This window comes from Tachypleus tridentatus, chromosome 1 (genome assembly GCF_004210375.1).
Source record: "Tachypleus tridentatus isolate NWPU-2018 chromosome 1, ASM421037v1, whole genome shotgun sequence".
Lineage (NCBI taxonomy): Eukaryota > Metazoa > Arthropoda > Merostomata > Xiphosura > Limulidae > Tachypleus > Tachypleus tridentatus.
The window spans coordinates 62,887,781-62,913,411 of record NC_134825.1 but is presented as its reverse complement, the minus strand read 5'-3'; the positions used below and the strand labels follow the sequence as shown (position 1 = coordinate 62,913,411).

General features: G+C 32.5%; 1 protein-coding gene and 1 long non-coding RNA gene across 3 annotated transcripts in view; one reads left to right on the top strand and one right to left on the bottom strand.

Annotated features, from left to right (window-relative positions):
* LOC143250270 (ileal sodium/bile acid cotransporter-like) overlaps positions 1-25,631 on the bottom strand; it is a 43,170-nt gene that overhangs the window by 16,942 nt on the left and 597 nt on the right. The window lies entirely within an intron of this gene.
* On the top strand, positions 15,758-25,547 carry LOC143250289 (uncharacterized). The gene is made up of 3 exons (XR_013028127.1): positions 15,758-15,922; positions 24,878-25,043; positions 25,282-25,547. It is a non-coding gene; the product is annotated as an uncharacterized LOC143250289 (long non-coding RNA).

Genomic DNA, 25,631 nt, shown 5'->3' with positions numbered 1-25,631 from the left:
GTTTAAAGGTTTTATTATGCTGTAGCAACACCTGTTTGCTATCCATACCGATAATACCAAACGCGACACAAAATTTCTTATGTACAATAGTTTTGATCTCAACTGTACTTACTTGAGTCATCATTTATCTTCCATAATATGAGCTCTTTTTATTTGTTATTTATGTATTAGCTAATATTCATATGTGGTTGAATACCATTCTTATTTAAAACTATTCCGAGTTCCGGCTTGGCTTTCAGATTATAGATCATTATTCGATGTGGACAGTGTGTGTTTGTGTTTTCTAACTGCAAAGCCACATTGAACTATCTGCTGAGCCCACCGATGGGAATCGAACCTTTAATTTTAGTGTTGCAAATCCGTAGACTTACCGCTGTACTAGCGGGGAGCTCGATTTTGATACCTCTAAGATGATTGCTACGTATTTTGTAGTCAGGTTAAAAAATAAAGAAAACAATGAAACAACTAAACCATACCTCTGATCCATAAGCCTACAAGAATAAAACAATAAATAAAACATCATTCTTTTGGTCAGCATTCCTGTAGAAATTTAGTCAAATTTTGAATCTTGAGCAGCAGAGTGTGAAACGTTTTGAGGATACGAAATCTATTGTACTGGCTCGCCAACAAATGTGTTTTAAACGATAACATTAAATTTGGTTCATTCTATACAATAACGTTGTATATAAACGTAACTGCAGAGAAAATTAACGAAGCAAACTAGTATTATTGTTGAAAAACGTACAATTATAAAAATCATTAGGGGTGAACAAAATGTTATGATAAGGTTAAATGATAAAGGAAAGTTTGTATGTGATGATTATGTAATGGTTAAGCTGTTAATTTCTGTTTTTTCTTCACTCTTTATTAATAAAAACTTAAGCTTTTAAATTAAAGAGTTATTTATAAAAATAAATAAATTTCAACAAGGCAATTGCATAAATTCTGAGTTTGTTAAAATAAAATTGCAAATTGTGTGGTATGATAATGCTCCAGTGCCAGATAATGTTTCCGAGGGTTTTAAAGGAGGTCAAGGATTAGATAAGTGAACCACTTGCTATAATTATTTTTGTAAATCCTTGAATAGTGGACAATTATCAACATAATAGAAATTACCTAATGTCACTCCTATCTTCAAGAGATATAACAGAAGTTGCCCCAGTAATTACTCTGTGTAACACAAATTTTGTTCCTGGATAGTATGTGTTATTTCTTAAGTGCTTATGTTATAAATGTACAGAAAATGGCCATTATTCCCTTCAAACTTTGCTTTTGTGACCTGGATAATGAAACTTAGAAATTAACCTATTTTCATCTACATAAGATCTGAATAAAACAACATATGAATGAATACTTATATGTATTTATACTAAAGTTATACAAAAATAAACAAAATTATTTAGAAGTGAGTAATTTTTCAAGATTTACAACTGTAATGTAAATAACTTTCACGTATTAACCCCCAAATATAATATCCAATCATGTTTTTGTTATACGGTTCCAGGTCACAAAAGTAAAGTTTGAAGAGGAAAATAGGTTTTATTCATTTACTTTAGACATAAGCAAATGGGAAATAACACTTTCTGCTCAAGTAAAAATTTTGTTATATTGTATTATAGGCCTATTAGTCTTACATGAAATGTCGGAACAGTTTTGGAAAGTCTTAGAAAAGATAATTTGCAAAGTCTTCTAACAAACTTTAGAATTTTATCAGATAGTCAACATGGTTTCACTAAGGCAAAATCCTACCTTACAGATGTTTTGACATGCTGTGGAAATGTTACTGCATATGTAGAGGAAAGTAATGGTGTAGATTTGGTGTACCTGGATTTTCAAAAAGCATTTGACAAAGTGCCACATAAAAGACTTGTATAGAAAGTGATTTGATAGAATAAAGCAATAAGTTGTAATAAAAGAAATTCAGTCAAACTGGATTAATGTTGTAAGGGCTTAGTCTTCATCACAGCCAAGATCTTAAAAGTATCAGTAAATTTAAATAATTTATTGATCATTCTTTCATCTATAACATTTTATGTGAATCAAAATTAGCAATGATCAAATTATATTTATAATTAAAATGGGAATAACTTTAAGAGTGTCATGAAAGAAACGTATCTTGGTGTACTGGCGAATCAGCCTCTTAAGCCATTTAGTATTAGAGCAAACAGGGTTTTAGGCTGTATCTACAAAAAAATTGAATACAAGTCTAAATTGGTTATAATTACACTGCAAAAGTCATTGGTTAGGCTACATTTGGAGTATAGTGTTCAGTCTTAAAATCCTTACCTCAGGAAATACTTTGAACTGTTAAATATGGTTCAGAGTAGGATTACTAAAATGGTACCTGGAAAGGACGTTTTGTCATATGAGGATATATTAAGATCGTTGAAATTGTTTTCTCTTGATAAAAGAACAGTTAGAGAGGATCTGATTGAAGTGTTTAAGATGGTAAAAAAATTGATAATGTTAATGCATAAACAATGTTCATACTTAACAGCGAGAATTCTGAACTAGAAGACACAAGTATGGATTTAAGCAATTTATAAGCTGTCTTTAGCTAAGATAATTTCATTTTTCAAATAGAGTGGCTGGCCTATGGAATATTCAGAATAAACGTATTTAAAATAGTCAAGCACAAGTTTTGTTTTCTATTCTTTGGTTCATTTACTGCACTGTATTATATAATTTCTGCAATCTTACAACTGTACAACAATAAGCCAGATTTCTAATAATGCACTTATCAACTTCAGAAATGGTTATATGATAAAGTTAGCAAAATACTAAAATTCAACAATATTCAAAATAAACTATTTTGTTCCTTTACTATAGTTCCTTTACTATCTTTTTTGTACGTTGTTTTTACTCCTATTATTATATGTGACTATGTCAGGGTTATGTAATATTTCATTATTAAAAAAACTAATTTTAACTCTTTCATATGATAATGGCCACCAGTTGATAATTTTTAATAATCCTTCACTACTACTGCTAGCTTTCATAAAGTTGGGATTCCTTAGGGCCATGTTTTAAAACAATTCACTTTACAATAAAAGAACATAATATTTAATGTTTAGATACAACAAGGGAACCGTTGGTTCATCTCGACTGTCCCATCTTCTGAGCCAAACTAAAAATATGGAATAAAAAATTAAAGCCAGCCCTTATCATTCATATATCTATCATGCTTTCTTTAAAGCTCACTCAAATATACTGCCTCTATAACATCTGACAACATCATGTTATATTAAATTCCGAGATAAAGTAATTGGCTTTTGAGTAGTTAAAATATTCTTTAATTCTCTATCTGTTTAAGGTTTGCGATGATTGAACGGACATGACGAAGAAGTAAGTTACGTGTCTGTAACTTGTCGCTTTCCAGACGAAGATTCTTTTTTTTTTATGTTAAGTACTTTGCTTTTGCCACTGACCTTCATTTCCGTTGGTTCCAACCCGTCACAAGACGCCATACCTTGCTTATTACAGCTGGGGTACGACTTGCTGCATGTCTCTTTCTGGAGATGACTCCCAAACACCATGTTAACCCACATTTCTTTGTTTTCCTATTTCATCGAGTTCAAAGTTATCCTTTCTTTGAAAATTCTAAATCGCCAAAATTAACACATTTTTATGCTTTGAGAGTACGAATATTTTACGTCGGAAAATCCTGTTACATGTTCTTCTCAAAAGCGATCGTTTTTGGCGATGTTACCTACATAATCCCAAACAACGTCAAAATATAATTCTGTTACATGTTTTACATATCGTTACACCGTGACTTTATATCGGCTGTAAATGTCACGTAATTTGCTGACTTGAATATTCAAAATCATTTTAATATAAGGTACTCAACCCTTTGTACTTTATCCTATTGGTGTAGAGATATTTTAAAAAAATGTCAATTATTGCATATTGTTCTGAATATTAGAAATGTTATATTTCTAGTAAATGTACTGAACAAAATACAAAATTATGTTTATTTTCAATTTCGCGCAAAGCTGCACGAGGGCTATCTGCGCTAGTCGTCCCTAATTCAGCAGTGTAATGGAAGATAGCTAGTCATCACCACCCACCGCCAACTCTTGGGCTACTTTTTTACCAACAAATAGTGGGATTGAGCGTTGCATTATAACGCCCCCACGGCTGAAAGAGCGAGCATGTTTGGTGGGACGGGGATTCGAACCCGTAACCATCAGATTATGAGTTGAGTGCCTTAACCACCTGGCCATGCCGGGCTTTATAAAATTATGTTAAACCATTTCTCGTATAGGCAGAAAGCTTTATGAAGAATCATACGCTCGAACTATTTGTTGAACTAGCATGTTGTATTTATGGTACTTAGGAAGACTGTAAAACTTAGGTACACGACTGTGATGGGATCAGTTGTTTCTTACTGTAGACATTGATGTAGAATTTTGGTATACACTTTCGGAATAACACCTAAGTGCCTCGAAAGCATACATCTTTCTTTAAAACTATGGTTTTATAAGTTTATTGCAAGAAATATCTTGAAATCAGACCAAAGTTTTAAGAAAATCTTGGAAGCGGATAAAAATGTTGAACCAGGTCGACTACCAGCATTTTTCCAAACTTACTTTTCATAAATCCAAAATGGTTACATTTAAAACATGTATTAAGCTTTAGCCGTGCTGTTTCTCTCTGATGAATGAGACTTAAGTTTCTACTACCAGAAGTATCAGAAGTTAAGTTTGTTTATTATAGAATTTAATTTCTGACTTTAGTAGTCGAATGTGAGAACACTTATTATGTAATTATCTTAGTCAAACAATCATTCTTTGGGCAGTCTAATGCTATTTGCATAACATATATATCAAAATAAGTACCTCTTTGTGTTCAAAACCCAGTTGGGTGACTCGCAGGTACGTTTAAGAGACTATAACGCTAAAAATAGGATTTCGATACCCACGGTGGACATAGTGCAGATAACCAATTGTGAAGACTTGTACTTACAAACATACACGAGGTGAATATAATAAAATTATAACTAAAAAGTCAAGCGTTTTCATTAAAAGTAAGACAAACAAAGTAAAGGCGAAGGTGTTTTTTGCCTGTTTATATATAGTCTAGATTTCAACATCCACATAAAGCGAAGGATTTAGGGTTCATTGGTTAGCAAAAGTCTGCCGTCAAACAGTTATTTTTGCATATTGGACCAGTGTCTCAGCTCTTTTCGAAAATCTAAGCCCTCAATGCCATTGTGTAGTTTTGTGTATAGCTACGAACAAACAAACATCTAATAAACAACAGAGATATTACCTCACTCAACTTTTTTAATTAAAACTAGATAACAGTAATAGGATGGAAGCCGATTTTAACCTGGTTTTCATTTAGCCAAACAGTTCAATTGTACGGCCCCAAATGTTTGTAAACTCCGCCAGTTCGTTTGGACAGATAAACGTTAAATAGTTGTTCCAGATCTGCTTCATAGATGACTTCTCCGTTATTTATACAAGAAATAACGAGTTTTATTTTCTTCTACAAGTACAATAACTCTTTATATAGTCTATCATGTTTATTTCTAAAAACTCTGCTACACCACCCAACTCTTTTGATGCAACAACACCTCTAAAGACAACTTTCTACACGGAGTTGTAATGAAAACTAACAAATGAGCCACTATCCATACACTATAGAAGCTTACAGTATATAACAGTGTATATCATTTATAAAACCTGCTGGATTTCACATCAAACCAAACTCAGGTAACAAACAGTTAACCTCACAGAGTCCCCTTATCTGGTACACCGGTGAGTCTACGGATTTACGACGTTAAAATTAGGGGTTTGATTCCTCTCGGTAGACTCAGCAGATAACCCGATGTAGCTTTGTTATAAGAAAGCACACATACACACAAACCCTCACGGAAATAAATAAAATAAATATTCTAATTATAATTAACGTAAGAAATATCCAAGATTGGAAACATGAAACTATTAAGAGCTAATGAGATAAAGATGATGCTACAAAAATACCTGTTGTAGTTATGACTTATTACACCTAGTTAGAGAAGTTTTTCTTATCCACAAAAAATATAACACACCCTACCTTCTTTGACTAGGTTAAGAATTACGGAAATGAGCTTTTCGTAGAAGTTACTGTGTATAATTCTTGAAAATTGAACTGGGTGGACGAGTGATTAGCACGACTTAGCATCATTGTGTTTACAGTTCTTGGTTGGTTGTTGCAAAAACGCTTTCCACACTTTGAGACAATGGGTGCGCTATGAAAGGTGACAGTTTAATCTCGTTGTTCGGTTAGACAAGAATAGCCAAAGAATTGGCGGTGTGTGTTACTAATTAGGTGTTTTCCTTCTGGTTTAGCATTTAAAAAATTAAAAAGACTATTTGCAGCTAGCCCTCTTATAGCTTTGCGCGAAAAATTCCGAAACAAACAAAAGAGCTCTTCGAAAAGTCTAAATTCATTGTTGGTTCGTGCAAACACAGATTATGACTAGAGACAAGTCCGAGAAAGAATAAAAGAGCAACACCAATTGTTTAAATCTACAAAATACAATGAAAATTATTTAATCTCTTTAAATATTTTGTAGAATAGTACTTTATTTCAAACCAGATAAAAATAAAACTCGCTCTTAGACAATTAACTAAAAGCTTTAATTTTCCTTAAAATTTTTGGTCTTGGAGTATTAAATACATACAAATACACGATAAAATTAAACTAACCGTATAATGATTTCTTATTTAAAATGAGAGGTGCTGAGAAACCTTTATGACTCTAATATCAATAAACCCATACATTAACAGAGTTTATATCAAGTATTTTGGCCCAAAATGTTATTCGTACATAATTATATTTTAAAACATTAATCCACTACTACGAGCACGAACTTACGAAGTGCAAGCTAGTAACGCAAACTAAAAAAAAGTCATATTATAAACATAACGCGAAATATTTAGCGCAAGAAATGTGTTTCTAACCAGTGACTCTGGTTAGTTTGGTTAGGCTTATTTTAGGGTGATATCGTTGATGTTGCCTTCATTAAAAACACTTTAATACTCAACATATATGGTAAAACATGAAGTTTAATCCCAAAATATTGTATATTTGTTTAATAACAAATATATTATAAGTAAGAATAGATGCCAAAAACATTTTTCTTAGAGTGGGATTTGAATCCCAAAGCCTCCACGAATTACGCCAATATTTTAAAATCGAAACTCTACTAGTTGAACTTCCATGGTTTCAAGGGCAGATATCCAACTCACGAAATATTTCTCTCGCAGTGATTCCAAGATAGATGTCCCTGGCTGAAACAGCAGTAAGTCTTTTGGATTTACACTGCCAAAATCAGGGGTTTGATTATCCTTCGTGGTTACAGCAGATAGCCTGATGCTATATGAAAAACACACACGTACATGCTAAAATAGATTCAGTGTTCATTTAACTGAATTATTTAGTTCATAGCAATGCAATTACAAGTATGTATGCTTATGTGTGTTATTAACTCACTAAGTACATTTTGATACCTTAATGTTTTCAAGCATTACTTATGACCTTTATATTTAATATTTTATGATGTTACATAACAAATACTCACCAAAGGCTTAGTATCCTATTTCTGGCATATTCAGGTGAACTTGATTAACTTAACAACAATATCATATAAATCTGTTAATACACTAAGAACACAATCTTTATCAGATCTTTGAAAGACAAGAACAAAGTGCGTTTACTTGCTACTTACAATAGTGGTCACTTCTACACTGAGTCAAGATCAAATGAGGGTCAGTAGACTTGGAGTAAGACTTAAGTGTAACTATCTAAATGACAGGTTTATGTATAAAACGAAACCTCGCATTTATCTAGTATAACTGTATTAAGCCTACCATCAGAGCTGTTTCTCACTTCTAAATTCAGCGCTTCCTCGTCTATCTGGCTTGCAGTAAACAGCCAGACGAATACTCTGAACTATTTCCTAGCTTGCAGCACAGAGCCAGATGAGCACTCTCATCTATTTCCTGGCTTGCAGTGAATAACCAGAGAAGTACTATCAACTGTTTGTTTGTTTGCAGTAAAGAGCCATACGAGTGTTCTCAACTATTTTATGGCTCGCAGTGAACAGTCAGACGAGTTTTCTCAGCTATTTCCCTCCTAATCTAAATGCTGGAAAGAGGCAACAGCTGGATCATCCAGATCTACACAAGGTTTTTAATCATCTGTTTTGTGTTTTTTTTTTCCAAACAATTAACTGCCCATAACATTTCAGAAACAAGTCCAGATCATTTTTGCCAAATTTACGAACACTAGAGAAGTGATTTGCTTAGCTTCATTCATGGGGTGGGCATGACAAAACAGCCCCCTTTCTAATTCCTCAATCATCGTTTGATTGTTGATTAAGATTCATAATGTTGCTAGTTGTCTATGATAAAAAAAAATGTAGGTGCCCTTAGATCTGATGCATAATGTCTCGTAAATGTACAGAGCAAAGCAACAAGGTGTGAAGCTTGCTTTAGTATTCTAAGCTCCTCTGTCGACTGCACTGAAACTAGTAGTATATCTTCTAGCTGGGAAGACTCATCACTCCTCCATGATTCACTTGGTATCTGCTATCTTATTCGCTGGATGATGGCTCTGAATAAAGGATGTTTTCCAAAAAGATGTTTTCAGTACTTTCTCGTGGTGTTGGAACCAAAGTTGGGGCTCTAGTATATCTGATTAATCTGGAAATTCTCTACAGGCAACTCAAGAGGTTTCTGACTAACCAGATGTCATGACTCTACGGCAAATCTCAGACTGTGTCACACTTCACTCAAAGGCCAACTATTATTGGAAAAACTTTCACAAAACGTGATCTGGGTGCACCAGATGCTGCAATTTTTCCATCAACCATAATCTGCAATGATACTGCAGTCGTAAACCTTCGAACAGCATCAAAAGTTCAGCATCCTAAAGAGTAATTCTTTTTAACTTGACTCTCTTTCTTTCTTGACATTATTTCCTTACTGTTGTAGAAACTTCCTTTACAGACTAATAAGTCGGTTATAAACGTTTGAATAAAAGAGCTCAAGTTAAAGACACTCTAGTAATGAAACAGAAAAATTCAGAATAAACCCATTCCTTATTATTACAGTCCTGAAAGGTTATGTTTGTTATCCACTCTGTAATATATTTAGGTGAAATAAATTAACTTGAGAGCTATATTAGATAAGTCGATTAAACAGGAAGTTTGACAAGGCAATGCCTTACACAACAATTCTAAATATATGGTGGTTAACTTTAAGTCTAGGAATAAATGGACTGAACACAAAGCATAACCCATTAAGAATATAAAAACACAGGCGAAACTCTTATTACATAGAACAGTGTTTGCGTATACACCGAGTCAAGATCAGGTAGGATTCAAGTAGTATATAAATATATATATATAAAGGGTTTTAGTGCCACTTAAAAGTCGACATATATTTAAAATACCAAATGTTAAAAAACACCAAGAAGTAGCCAAAACACAAAAAAAACGAAAAACAATAAAAAATTGCTCGAAATTGCTATTAAAGATTGCAAAATAAAAGGATTTAAAACTAATTTTCTTTGCCCTACACTCCAGATCTTTCAATTTTGCCTCATTAAAGGTATGGAGGATTGTCGGTTTTTTTTGCCTCAGCTTGAAGGTATGGGAATTTTGTGCCACATAGATGGTATGAGGCTTCTACACCAGTTGGATTCAAAAGAATTCAAACAGAAAATGTTTTAAAAAGATAACTTGTCCCTTTAAAACATAACCTCCCTGAAATAGGGTTCTTTGTTATTTGCAATATCAACTTCAGATTGAAAAATAATTAAAATTCAAGAATGAAAAATTAACAGAATAGAACCTCTTTAAAACACAACTAAAGAAAACCCAAAATGTATTCAAAAATGCTGATGCAGCTTATTATTACATCTGTAGTTCATTGATATGAGACTTATTATAATTATCAAAATCTTTCATTCTGTTACAGACAAGAGTAAACTATTTTATTTTATTCATTATTTTAATATTCTTCTTACAAAAATTTGAAATAAATCGATTAGGTAACAATCCTTGAATGCCATACCAGTTATAGTCCATTAGCACACCTAGAAATAGATCATCAAACTGAGTTTTAATTATGTGTCTTTGTGTCTTTTTCTTATATCAAAATCACATCGGGCTATTTGCTGAGTCCACCGATGGGAATTGAACTCCTGATTTTACCATTGTAAATCCGAACACTTACTGCTGTCCCAGCGGAAGACGAGTTTTAATTATTTTTAGTTCAGAGACTGAGAATTTATCTCCTGAATTAAGTTCACTCACGTTATAAATTTCGATATATTCAAGCGTTCCTATAGCGTTAACGTTTCTGACAGCTTCCATTTATACGTGAGAAAAACCGGCATGACCAAGCGTGTTAAGACGTGCGACTCGTAATCTGAGGATCGCGGGTTCGTATCCCCGTCGCGCCAAACATGCTCGTCCTACTAGCCGTGGGGGCATTATGATGTTACGGTCAATTCCACTATTTGTTGGTAAAAGAGTAGCCCAAGAGTTGGCGGTGGGTGGTGATGACTAGCTGCCTTCCCTCTAGTCTTACACTGCTAAATTAGGGACGGCTAGCACAGATAGCCCTCGAGTAGCTTTGTGCGAAATTCAAAAACAAACAAACGTGAGAAAAACGACCCCACGCTAAAGCAGTAATGCTATTTAGTTATATAAATCTTTTGTCATCATTCGAGATTAATGTTTCTATACTAATTTTAAAATAATACGTTTCATGTTGTTTTACTTCTTTCTGTATATTCTTAGTTTTATATATTTATTAAATAATTGAGTAATCATTCTATATATTTATCGAATATAAATCTGTTTTATAAAAAATACTTTTTAATAATTTTAAACTTCTAACAAATTTCATTATCTTGAATTTTAAAACATTCATTTTTAGGCCTAGGTCCTACAAATTCAGTCACTGTTTTTCTCTCTCCCGCTGGTACAGCGTTAAGTCTACAGATGTACAAGGTTAAGTCAGTGATTTGATTCCCCTCGGTGAACTCAGCAGATAGCCTGATGTGGCTTTGTTATAAGAAAATACACACAGAATATTTTCTCCATTGTTCTAGACTTTCATTTTATTCAAAACCTTTTTTTATTACTAACGGAACAACGTACAGGTTATCTATTGGATAATCTGAAGCACCGAATAAATTATTATGTTATTTTATATCCTTATAAAGATCGTCTGGTTTTGTCTGGTAAATATAAAAATAAATATCGATTTCTCTTTAAAGTTTAGGTTAGCTACTAATTTTTCAACTTTTCTGCATTATAACACAATTTTATCCACTCTCTTTTAATATTTTCCATGAATTTTCAAATACAGAATACTTTATAGGATAAATATTGACTCATTGTCTATCGATATATTTATCATTATCTAGGTAAGCTAAGTAAACAGATTCTTTGTTATTTTCATAATCTTTCATGTACTTATTATTTGCTTTGCTATATATATTACAACACCGAGATATACCTCTGCGTATACATTTCTCATAATTAAGATTATATCACATTCAGTGAATAATTCTAGTCAACATTGGCCATTTTTAGCATTTCGCCCCATGATAAGTGCTGTGTAATACCAACTGGTGTCTAACATGTATATTTTAAAACAAACGTTTCCAAAATCCTCCAAAACATTAGTTAATATATGTACTTCAGTCTTCACTTAAAGATATTCTTCCAGGTTCTGTATCTCAAACTCTTTCTAAGCGTTTTGAGAATGTTGGCAGAATGAGAATATATCACATTCATACAGTAAACTATAAATTCTTTCTTTTAGTGGTAATTGTGTTTCATTTGATTTATCAAAAGCGTCAATACAATCATAAGAAAAACACCCTTATCACAAGAACGAGATTATCTTCTTAAAAATATGACTTTAAAATACCCTATTTGAGGTTATTTAAACGTTTATCTGAACTATTAGCCATCAACTTAAACGAATCTAAGAAGCTCAGGTTACCGACTTTCTTTACAAAATGAATTATTCCTCTCTTCAGTATTTGGAATTAGATTGCTTTCTTTGTTGTCACAACTTAATTCTTTGATAAACAAATAACCATCGTATCTGCCTGTATTATGAGTAAACAGTGGTATGATTAAAGATTTAGATACAGTAGACTAGGGCTTTCGTGTACAGGTTCTCTATGTTTCCCAGTTAAATAATCATAGTCGTGAACTTTCTTTTCAACACCTATTGGTTTATTTCCGTATTTATTGTTTGTCTTTCGTAATTAAACACAAAGCTACACAAAGTATTTGTATTCTGCTGACAACGTGTATCGAGACTGTGTCATTGATGGGGCTTTGATATTTATCATATTTATTATATTTCGTTATGATTACTTTATCACATATACAACAAATATCATTGTTTTTAAATTCTCCTTTTCCTTTATTGGTTTAATCATCAATTTTCTTATTAACGCTATATAACTTTCCTATTTCATCAACTTCACTATACACTACAGAAGTTTAATAATTTCTGTGAACATGATTGATATAATAACAAAAAAAGAATAGGTTCATTTTTTGATAAGCATTAAAAATCAGCATATATAAGAAACGAATTTTATTGAATTATTTATATTTTTAAATTTAAGAGCATTCTAGTCCTCACACATTTATTGTCTTACACTCTTCTCCATGTTTTTCAATTTAACTTCTGAATGGAACCATTGTAGATATATATCACATAACATATTTATAAATTACACTTTATTACTTGATGGAGATAAATCTAATAAGATAATAATGTTCATTAATTTTATCTTTTGTACATAAAATATTAAGATGCTGATTTTGCTATGTATAATTGTATTTGAAGAATAAATAATACATTCTTCATCACAACTGTAGCTATTTACTAATATATTCATCTTCAGTTCTCATTTTGAAATATCGCTTGTAGCAACAAAGAAATTAAATCCTTTGAGAGCTTTTTTTAATATCGTTCAACTGATTTATTAGAATTAATAACTCATCCTGGATATTTTTTCCATCTATTGGGTGTAAATATGCTGATATACCATACATAAAACATTCTTGATATTTTTTAAAACTTTTATCCCAGGTTTTCTTTTTTCTTTTGCCTTTTTGGGTAATTCAATATATGATGAACTTTTCAATGTATTATGTTTATTGATTTGAAGTTTTAAACTATCTATGTTATCTAAGACCTATCCTTTTGCTTCAAAGTCAGTCATTTTTATTGAAAGTTTCTCAACCTCACCTCCATAACAATCTTCTAAACAAGACTACTTTAGAATTGTTTTTGGCTAATTTAAATGATTTTTTTTTATATTTCTTCTCGCCAGTAATAAATTCAATACAATTTAAAGTTCACTATTAAATTATTTTCACTCATAAGCTCACCAACTTTAGGAAAAACAATATTTTCCACATCAAAGAAAAATCTTGAATTTTAATACAATTGTTAACATTATCTGTTAAGTACATTTTCAAATATCCTCCGTAAGCTGTGTTTATCTTTTGAAAAGATTCATTTTTTTAATGCAATGCTTTCTTACGCTGTTTAACTCTCACATGAGTTTTCTTATATAAAACGTTTTAGCATTTGACAGATACATCATATATTAGTTCTTTCTGTCGAGGCTTCTCAGATTTAACAATTAGATCTTTTTTGAAACTTATCAATTATAGTAAATATTTATTATTAAATTTTATCTATAAGAAACTCTATTAAAACATCTTTCGTAAGATTAGGACAACAGTTATGCTCCCCAGCACAGGTCGCACCACAAGAAATCAGGTTTCGATATTTATAGTCGGCAAAGCACAGATAGTCAATTGTGTAGATTTATGCTTAATTTTAAATAAATAGCAACTATATCATCTTCGTCTAGCAAACTCTTTCAACTATGTTATAGTTATAGTTCAGACTGGAGTGCTCTCTTCATTTATTATGGATTAAATTTATTAGTAACAAATATATCAATATGAAGGTATTTTTTACTGTATTATTTTTATCTCTGCAAATCGACTGTTCTTCGAGATATGGTTTAACAACTTTTAATTCACATTAACGTTCCACCTTTTAATATTTTTCATTTTCAACTTGACATGATGATCAATAACACATTTATTAAACAAAATTATAAACACTGCCTTTATTTATGTTTCTATAGAATTTATTAAATAACTTGTTTTCTTTACATATAGAACTCTTTTTTATTGTATTCAGTCTGTTTCAAAATGCATTTTAACACGTTTTCACCATATTCAGATTGGTCTTTTTCATTTTCAGTTTTATAATAATCACTCACATTTTTTGCATCAAGGTCTAAGATCATCTTCGGTTTTATTATTTGTATTAAATTTATTGAGATTTATTAACTTTAGAAATCATACACCTCCATTTGTTAATAATAAAAAAATCCAAATGAACAAAAATATTTTTTTCTGATATAAAACAAACCAACGATCAAAGATCACTGATTCCAGGATTTAGAGAATAGACCAATGATCAGATCTCACTGATTTCAGATTTATAAACAGCGTTTCGAAATATGTGAAAGTGGTAATAATGCATAATGTCAAAGTGAAAATTAGGAATCGAAATATTTTACACCGGATATATATTGTAAATGTAAAAGTATAGCACTTTCCAATGATATAGGAGGCCAGGTGGTTAAGGCACTCAACTCCTAAGCTGAGCGTTGGGGGTTCGAATCCCTCTCAAACCAAAAATGATCGCTTTTTTACCGCGGGGGTGTTATAATGTGTCAGTCAATACCACTATTCTTTAGTAAAATAGTAGCCTAAAAATTGGTGATAAAATTTCTAATTTTAAACTGCTAGATTAGGGACGGCTACCGCAGATAACCCTCATGTAGCTTTGCACGAAATTCGAAAACAAACAATAATATATGTCATTATTGTACTAACTTAAACAACGAACCTTATCCTAAAGTACGAATGGCTCGGCACGCTGCTCAACGCCTCAACCAACCTGGTCATTCTATTAACTATGTTACTCTCACTAGCACTGAAACCAACTTTAAAACTAAAGCTGATAGGGAGATAAAAGAAGTTTATTGAATCTCTGATCTAAATACTGTTCAACCTTTCGGAGTAGATCCAGACCCCTGAAATCAGTGAGATCTGATCATTGGTCTATTCTCTAAATCCTGGAATCAGTGATCTCTGATCATTGGTTTGTTTTATATCAGAAAAAAATTTTTTTTTTTCATTTATTTTCACGCAGTGTGAACTCTCAATGTTTACACCTAACATTTTTAATACTTAATATCAATTTGTGATAACCTTAGATTCCTATTTTAATACTTACTATCCATTTGTGATAACCTTAGATTCCTGTTTTTTTTAATTAGTCTCCTTACCATTTCTTTTTTAGTAAATCTTCATATGTCATCTTTGTTTTACTTTAGTTAACAACACTTAGATATAGTTTCTTCTTGACCATTTCTAAAGCAAAACCTCTAACAGTTTTTCACATATTGCTCTCGCTTCCGGTTATGTTGCACCAGAATTGAGACACACTTTCAACAGCATATTGATAAATATTCAGTAACGTTTCAAGGAAGCCTGTGTGACCTACATGACGTCACTCAACTTCCCTTTTGATCACTCATACATTTGTACCACCATTATCCGTTTTCCTCTGAGAAAGAAAGATCCACCTTCCAATAACATTTGAGTTATAGACTTTTTATCGTTTGACGTTAGGAATTCTTGAATTGCAATCATATTTTCTAACAATTATTGATGTGAAACATTTCTGTCAGTCATAGTTTTTGATTTGTTATAAGCAATATTATGTTTCAGGATCACATCTAGCTAGATGCTTTTGAAGCTTGATAAAGGGATCAAAGTACTAAAATTCAGGTAAACCCATTTCGAAGGTGTTAGTTTATCTTGCACCTAATCAACAAGATTACTTCCTTTCTTTGTTTTTATCACTTGTATCTATCTACGCTTCTTGCTTAATGTACCCTTCTCTTTGAGATAACATGCATGTTTGTATGAACGTTCCTACTTTAAGTTAGTTTCTTCTTCAGTAATAAGTTAACATTTAAATAAACTTATAAAAGTTACAAGACCTTTCAGTTTTCTCGTAACATATATATTTAGATACCCATCAGTTACTTCAGTGACACTGATTTAATGCTAATAACAGAATAAGAGTAATCCCTGCTAAACCAGCAACCATGAATAATAATTTAGAACCTATCACAATCACTGTAATATCAGAATGTAATTTGTAACGTCTTCGATATACACGCATTTTCTTCTCCATAATCTACAATGGGAGTGAAATACTTTCTATATCTATCAGCCAGTGTCTTACAATGCTATAATATTGGGTTTCATTCCACGAAGTGGACACAACAGATTGCCTAATGTGGCTTTGTTCTAAACCAACTAAACCAAACAACTTTTTATTTCTAAATTCAAAAGATTAAGATCTCACACTAAGAAGTAATATTTTTTCTACCAATATCTTTATATATATATGTTTAAATTTTCTGACAGTTTTGGATCCATCTGTTTTATTTCTCTATTTTGTTTGTTTTGTTTTTTAATTTCGCGCGAAGCTACATGAAGGTTATCTGTGCTAGCCGTTTCTAATTTAGTAGTGCAAGACTAGAGGGAAAGCAGTTAGTTATCACCACCCACCGCCAACTATTGGGCTACTCTTTTGCCAACGAATAGTGGGATTGACGGTCACTTTATAATGCCCACACGGCTGAAAGGGCGAGCATGTTTGGTGTGACGCGGATTCGAACCCGTGACTTTCAGATTACGAGTCGATTTTATTTTTCTATCTGTAAGTTTGAAAAAGATAAAATAACTACAGCTCCTTTTGATATTAATTTAATTGAATGGTAAGTAAAACTGTTATAGATAAATTATTGATTAATTTTTCTTTCTTTCTCTTAAAAAAGTCAACTACTTCATCTTGTTTTCTTTCTGTTATGCAACCTTCCAAAACAACAATGTTTTCATTCACTAAATATAAACTATTAACATCTATCATATCTTTTAAGCTATTGGAGAATAATATTTCTTTCTTGCATTGTTTATATAATTCCATACTTTTTATTTTGTTTTCTAATAGCATGTAAAACGTCTTCATCTAGTTCATCAAACATTAAGTTCTCCATCTCTTACACGTGATTATTGTTTATCACAATTTAATGTATAATAGATTAGGTTTAACAAAAAAAAGTTTTTTCTCCAACAAGTAAAGGAAATTGATTAGGGATTTCAAACTCTTCTGGTTCTGTGTAATAGCTAATCTCTATCATTTATACAATTATATGTTAGCTACTTTTAACTGTAAGCTCAATAAGATAAAGAGGTTACAAATTAATTAAAATGACCGTCAAAATTAAACAAACGATGAAGAAAGAAGAACAATCTTAAGGTAAAGTAAGATATAAAGAATTAATAACAGGTTTGTAAGCTAGCAATTCAGAAATTATTAAATATTTCTCTAGAAGATGTTTAAGAGCTGCGAAGAGAATTGAAAGCATTGGAAGATACAATTAATAACATTACTACAATTCAAAATTTCAGTTATAATCAACAACTATTAAAGAACCAAAAACACATAAGATAGATTTAAATGTAGGATTAGATCAACAAAAGTATATACTACCGTCCACATTAATTAATAAACCTGATTTATCGAAAAACAAAATGGATTAGAAAGTAAATAAATGTTTGGGTGGTAAAAAGATAAAGCAAATACTAAAAGTGAAAAAAATTAAGAAAAAATGGATAAGCGTTCAGAAAGAAGAAAATAAATGAGAAGAAAAATATATTAGAAGAAATAATAATAATAAAGTAACGGGAAGAGACAGTTAGTAATATCATGTGTTCTGAAGTACCTTAAAAAGTTTGAGAAATTGACAGACACTTTCATTTCATTTACGAACACATTGTAACAATTTTTTGTTTTACGATTTTTCCTAATATTTATTTTTACATTAATTTGGACATATATATATATATATATACACACACATAATTTACATTTTTGGGTTGTAACCTTCCAAGAGGTTATACTTAAGACAAAACCAAACTATTATACACATATCCACTAACAAGTGATGTAATTCAGCTATTATATATCTTCAGCAAAACAATATATATATGTATCTACTAAACTAAAAAAAAAATTTTATGTTGGGTCGATGACTTAAGCACTCCAATATTTATACGTATTTTGATCAGAAACTTATGAACTATACTAATAACATTGACCTATGACAGAAATGAATAAAAACTTATAACCCAAGCGCTTTCCAAAGGACTTGCGTTATAGGGTTTATTCATTTTTGTCAAATTTTCTTGTTTGTTTGTTTCTGAATTTTGCACAAAGCTACATGAGGGCTATCTGTGCTAGCCGTCCCTAATTTAGCAGTGTAAGGTTAGAAGGAAAGCAGCAAGTCATCACCACCCATCGTCAACTCTTGGGCTACCTCTTTTACCAATGAATAGTGGGATTGACCGTCACTTTATAACACCCTCACGACTGAAAGTCCGAGCATGTTTAATGTAACAGAGATTCGAACCCGCGACCCTCACTTTACGAATTGAACGCCTTAACCCACATGGCCATGCCAGGCCTTTCTTTTATTCACAGCATTATTATTTCTCAGAGTTCTTTTTCATGTTTGGTAATCGTGAGTTAAACATGTTTGCTCATTGTTTAGAAAAGTGTGTCTGCCGTAGGTGTAAAACACAAAGAAACACAACACAGGTATTGAAACTCGGTTTGTTAGCATTATATACTTACCCACTGATTTACTGATGGACTTGTTTAGAGTACAACGTTGATAGAGTAATTTAGTAGCGCTTCGATATTTCTGACTCAAGTCCGCTAACTATCTTGAGTGCCCAAGGACTGCCCCTAAACATTGTCTTGTTTTTCTGTATAATTGCTGCTTTTTTAATAAATTTTGGTACCTGATCTACAATCACAATTACGAAAATATATAGTTTCTTTTCAATTTTTGAAGGACAATTAGTTCTTTAGCACGTTATTACTTGTGTTAAAGAAAACCGCAACGGCGAAATTTTGAATTTATACAGTTCTTCCAATGTTAAATAAACGACGCTCTACTTTGGGCATATAATTATATTTGAGGAAACGTCAGTAGATATCGTGATGAGTAATAAAAATGAACCGGGTGTACTCGCGCCCCACACTTGGTACTGCTAGCGGACAATTATCATAATCTCTGTCTGAAATGATCCCTTACGTTTACTTGGTTGTCAAACAGTCACATTGACGCAACATTATAAAATTTTGTCCAATCGTAACCCCCAGGTACAACTTTATAATAACCCACATGTTTTACCTGCAGCACATTTCAGTATTAGAAGTTCGCAAATTAAAGCGTGCTTTTTCACCTCAGCAGGCTAATAAAGCCAAAACTAGGAAAACAGTTCAAAGTGAAGGCTCAAAAATTCATAATAAAGTTCACTGCTTTTACCATCACAATTAATAATTTGCATGATTATAGAGTTTAGCAATTATTAGGCCGCGTTTGCTTAAGTGTTAGTATTATCCACCACTTTTCATCTATAGTTTATTATTAAGTGTTTTATTTCTATCCAATTGTCTCTTGGCTACAGTTAGCTTAATTTCTCACGCTTTTATGTGCTGTTTAAGTCACAAAACTAGGGGGTGGCATAAAAATTGATATTACATAGCCACAGAAAATAATGTATGCCTTTAATGACGTAAAATCCTTGAGTATACTAGAGTTTTATTACACGACTACACACATACACACAAACTGTATGTCCCTTATGAATTAAAAACCTTGAATATATTATAGCTTTTGTATATTCTTATGTTCAAAGTTGCTTCCTTATAAACACTTGTAGATTAAAACATGCGACATAATTGACAAAGACATTACATATTTAAAAACGGCTGGTATGGGTAGAGAAAGCATTAGTAGAGGAGCTTTGTAACGCTAAAGGAAACACCGAGTTTTGATACTCGTGGTGGACAAAGAACAGATAGCTTATTGTAATTTTATGATTAATAGCAAACAACAAAATATTAAAAAAATATTCGAAGTCAACTTTGATAAACTGAATTAATCTGACAGTAAAGCAATATATATCTTTTGTACAGATGGTTAATTGTACTTTATTCGAACATTTGCACATGTTAACGAAATGTCATGTCCCAACAACTGCCAGTCGAGAAGCCACGTAAATACATGTGTATATATTATATACAACACACATCATCTGGAGAGTCATCGTAAAGGTTTCGGACGTACAACGCTAAAATCCGGTTTTCGATTTCTCAGAAAGTTTGTTTGTTTGTTTCTTTTTTGAATTTCGCACAAAGCTACTCGAGGGCTATCTGTGCTAGCCGTCCCTAAATTAGCAGTGTAATACTAGAGGGAAGGCAGCTAATCATCACCACCCACCGCCAACTCTTGGGCTACTCTTTTATCAACGAATAATGGGATTGGCCGTCACATTATAACGCCCCCACGGCTGAACGGGCGAGCATGTTTGGCGCGACGGGGATGCGAACCCGCGACCCTCAGATTACGCGTCGCACGCCTTAACACGCTTGGCCATGCCGGGCCACGGCAGAAAGAGCACAGATAACTTTGCGCGAAAAGTGCAAAAGCGCCATTTATATACTTTGTAGAGGTTAAACATATGACCATTCGACAATACAGAAAAAGGCCTGTGACAACTTAAGTACATACCTACTCCTAGTGTTTTCCAGCTTATTTCGTATCAAAAGATTCGATAACTTCGAATTTGCACTTGCAAATTTTATTTTCTACGATAACTTTAACTAAGGAAAACATAAGAAGATGGATTATAAACAAACACTTTGACTAGTTACAAAAACTTGTTTAAACAAAATGTTTGAGAAAACAGCCTCATTCATCAAGAGAAATCTTTGACTTCCAAGGTTACAGGCACACCTAGAAATTCACGGCTTCGTGATAAAGATGGCTGAAGAAACTGGAATCACAACTTTTCTATTTTACTACATACTTGTTATATACCTGGATAAGCTCGTTGTAATGATCTTATATTTTTTGGTCTACTTAAACTTGGCCTTAGGAGCTGACTATCACGTACAGTCAAAGAGGTGATAGTGTATTCTAGGAAGAATCGAGACCTTGTTGTAAAGCCGGAAACTAACCTTAGACCCACCGACAAAACAGTGGAAAAATTATGGAAAAAAGTATGAATTTGTGCAGCACCTTGTCGTTCTTTACATAAACTTGATATGGTACAAACTGTGGTGTCGGATAACAATGAACATTAGACTGAACACATCGACCAAGGAAGAAGTAGTTACAGAAACAGTACATTATTTTTACATAATATAGATCAGAAAAAGCTATTAAAAATACGCAACAAACATGTGTTCTGTTTGTTGAATTTCACGCAAAGCAACTTAACGTGTAACTGTGCTAGCCGTCCCTAATTTAGAAGAGATAGATTAGAGGGAAAGCAGCTAGTCACAACATAACTTACCGGTCACTCTTTAATAACAAAAAGTGGTATTGATCGTTACTTTATAACGCCTTCTTGACTAAAAAACGACCATATTCAGTGACGGGATTCACACTCGTGGCCTGCATATTGTAAGTCGGGCATCCTACCCACGGGGCCATGTCAGGGCAACAGATAAGTACGTTTTATTGAGGACTTATACGCTTCACAAGTCCAAAGAAGAACTAGTCTTGTTTAGAGAAAATATTAATAGTCCAGTAATCATGAAGAAAACGACCCCAGTGGCTCAGTGGTATGTCTGTGGATTAACAACGCTAAAAATCGGGTTTCAATACCCGTGGTGGGCAGAGCATAGAGAGCCTATTGAGTAGCTTTGTGCTTAATTCAAAACAACATGAAGAAAACAGAGACAATATCTCAGTTGGTGGCCTGTTGAAAGTGCTTCTTTTAAAATATGTATATTTCTAGTACCCCAGTGCCTCAGCGGTATGCTGCGAACATACAACGCTAAAAACCGGGTTTCGATACCCGTTGTGGGCAGAGCACAGATAGCCCAGTGAGTTGCTTTGTGCTTAATTCAAAACAACAACGTTATATTTCTGAACCTAAGTACTTTAGGTATGAATATTACTAAAATGACATTCTAAAAAAATACACAATTAATTTTTAAACAAGAAGGAGACGTTATCTATAAATATTGTTTTAATTATTTTTAATTTATTAGGAAATGTCTAGCACATTATGTCTTTTTTATCAATTGGATTCCCCACGACACCGATTAATTAATTGCTTTTTGTCCAGTAATTTTCTACAGGTGAATATAAATCAGACTGCCCTCTTCCTCAGTGTCTAGGGTTTTTTTCTAGAGTTTGATAACTATTTTGGACATAAGTGCAGATAGAACAATGTAGCTTTACAGTTAAATAGAAACATTTACATAATTGTTTTGTTTGTTTGTTTTGGAATTTCGCACAAAGCTACTCGAGGGCTATATGTGCTAGCCGTCCCTAATTTAGCAGTGTAGGACTAGAGGGAAGGCAGCTAGTCATCACCACCCACCGCCAACTCTTGGGCTACTCTTTTACCAACGAATAATGGGATTGACCGTCACATTATAACGCCCCCACGGCTGAAAGGGCGAGCATGTTTAGCGCGACGGGGATGCGAACCCGCGACAATCAGATTACGAGTCACACTCCTTAACACGCTTGGCCATGGCAGGCCTCATTTACATAATATTGTTAATATTGAAAGTATATAACATATAATTGTAGATAATGTTATTACTTTCAATATTAATTGTAGTTAGTGTAAGTTTGAATATATGTGTAGTTTGTTTCAAAAAATGTTTATTCTTCATTTTCCATTTGAAATAATACTTATAAATAAAATTTGTTGAACACGAATTTTAATTATAGCATAAACATTTCTAATCGTATATGATTACTATGATTTCCAAAATAACTATTGGTGAAAAGAAACACACACAAAATTAATTTAAGCATTATTTATAAATACGAATATTTATATACGAATAAGGTAAGACTGTTGGATGCAGTTTACCAACACTAGTTATCACATATCATGTAACTAATGTATGTAAACTTATCAAAACAAAATTCTAATTAATATTATTTTTCAAAACAATCTTTTTTTCTGGGATATATGAATAAAATAATTTTGAAATTTGCTGTTTGCTTAGTTTAGAGCAAAGACATGTTGGGATATCCGCGCTGTCCATCGCGGGAACTCCAACCACTGATTCTAGCGTTGTAAAGCTGCTTGTAAAAAATAATGATAATATTTAACTAACAAAACCTTCTTTAATTGCCAAATTAGGGACGGCTAGCGCAGATAGCCCTAGAGTATCTTTGCGCGAAATTAATAAATATATATAATTATATATTTTCTAAAACTTTTGCACATCTATATCCTTCTGATTTTAAAACTTTGACGGTAATCTGTAGCTTTCTAAAATTAACTAATATGGAATTCGGAAGTTTGAAAACCATAAAAATATTTATACCAACGTTTTCAGTATGGAAATAATTCAAACTTTCAAGCATAAAGATATACACGAACTGGAAAATGCAATCACAAACACCTGTATACGTAGACGAAGTAACTAGTTGAAAAAAATAAAATTATGTGTGCGAACATGGCACTTAGGGATCTGGACTTAATTACGACTTTATTAGTACAGTGGATGAGGCTAGTAAACTGTCCTACAGTCGGTTAAAAAGGAACAAATACATAAATGGTATTGTGTAAGTTCACTACTGCACAGTAGCTTCTAACTCGCAACTGTTCATCTAAGTTTCCAAGAAGTAAAGCTACTCAACCAGGCTTCCCCGGAGCAAATAGATAATAAATGTAAATTTCAACTCCATATAAACATAAAAAACTTTTATTTTTTCGGAGATGAATGATGAAACGTTTGAGACTGAATAAGAAAAAAAATTGAGAAACGAATCCCACTTTTTTGTAACCAAAATGTTTATTTAGTTACACTCATTACCAGATTGATTTTTAGTTTCCTTCTAATTGGGTAGATTGCTCTAATCAAAAGTTGCAGATTATAATAATTTTCATGAGGAGGATCTGCTTATCTTTTTTATCTTAGTAGTTAATGAATGGTTACAACGTGATAACCCATAATCATCGATCAGATATTGTTTTTCACTGTCAAATTACTTCCATTGTGTTTCACTCAGCGGAAATGTGTTTGTTCAAGATATCTGCCCAAGGCGTCCCTAACTCCTTTGAATTCATAGACCACAGGGAAGGTTGTTAACCCTACGTTCCGCCAGCTTTCGGACTACTCTTTTAAGATTGAATAGTAGGATCTGACTATCGTTCTTATCAGACAGAAACAGCCTTAAAGTGCGGAACGCGTTTTCGTTTGTTTGTTTCTGGCTGTAAAGAAGCCTGAGTCATAGATCCTCAGTCTGGCATGCTGACTGTTAGACTCAGAGAGAAATAAAATAGTAAACAACACTTTCTTGGGCTATTTTAATGGAACAGAGAATTTGACAGACACTCAGAATGTTAATAATTTAAAACCTCACATGAAACTTTGAAAAAAACTCAACAAACAAACTAACAAACATTCCCACATGCGAATCGCATTCTTTGTCTTCCTTTTCTTGCAGCAGTAGGGGACGCGAACCATAGACTCTTGAATCGACAGTTGGGCATACTGAACTCTTGGTCGCGTACAGCACCCCACCCCACCTCCCAGCGCAAACTGAACAGTCTCCTAATTTCTCCAAAATATAAGTTATAATATATTCATAAAGCTAATATATATATATATTATAGATTGCTTGAAAGACGAACAAGGAACGACGTTTGCTCTCTGGGACTCATTATTATATTTAAAGGTTGAATATAGCAATTCATATTAACAAACTTTCCAGAATTTTATCCGGATGTAAAGATAAAATGATATCTGAAAGACTCGTGAAGAATATGTTACAAAATACAGGTAAGTTAGTTTGAGCCTTTGGAGTTCTTTGTAGTTTTACATAGCAACAAGTAGTGAAGGAAGTGGCAAAACAATGAGTAATGTTTTGACTTGTTGAAATATCTCTTCTTTTCTTTAAGTATTAAATAATGAACTAAAGTCTCTCTCAGTTGAATAATTGCATTTATTGATTTTCTATTAAACTTTATTTTTGTAATTTAAGCTGATACAAAAGTTATTAATGTATTTTGTATTTCAGCGAAAATAGGCCGGACGTAGACTGGTTGTTAAGGTGATCGACCCACAATCTGTGAATAATGATTTCGAATTCCCGTCCTCTTATTCGTTAGTGAAAGAGTTAGTGGTGGGTGATATTGACTAGCTACGTTACTCTAGTATTTCTCTATTAAATTAGAAATGGCTAAAACCTTCCCAAGGATAGCTGACAGGCACTTACTTTTTATAATTTTAGGATGTATGTGATGTTTTAAAATTAGAGATAATTCGTTCACAGTTTTTTCTTTTTCCAGATATATACATATATATATATATATATATATATGCAGACAGTTATTTCAGACTTTTAAAAAGTATATATTTTTTGCTTTG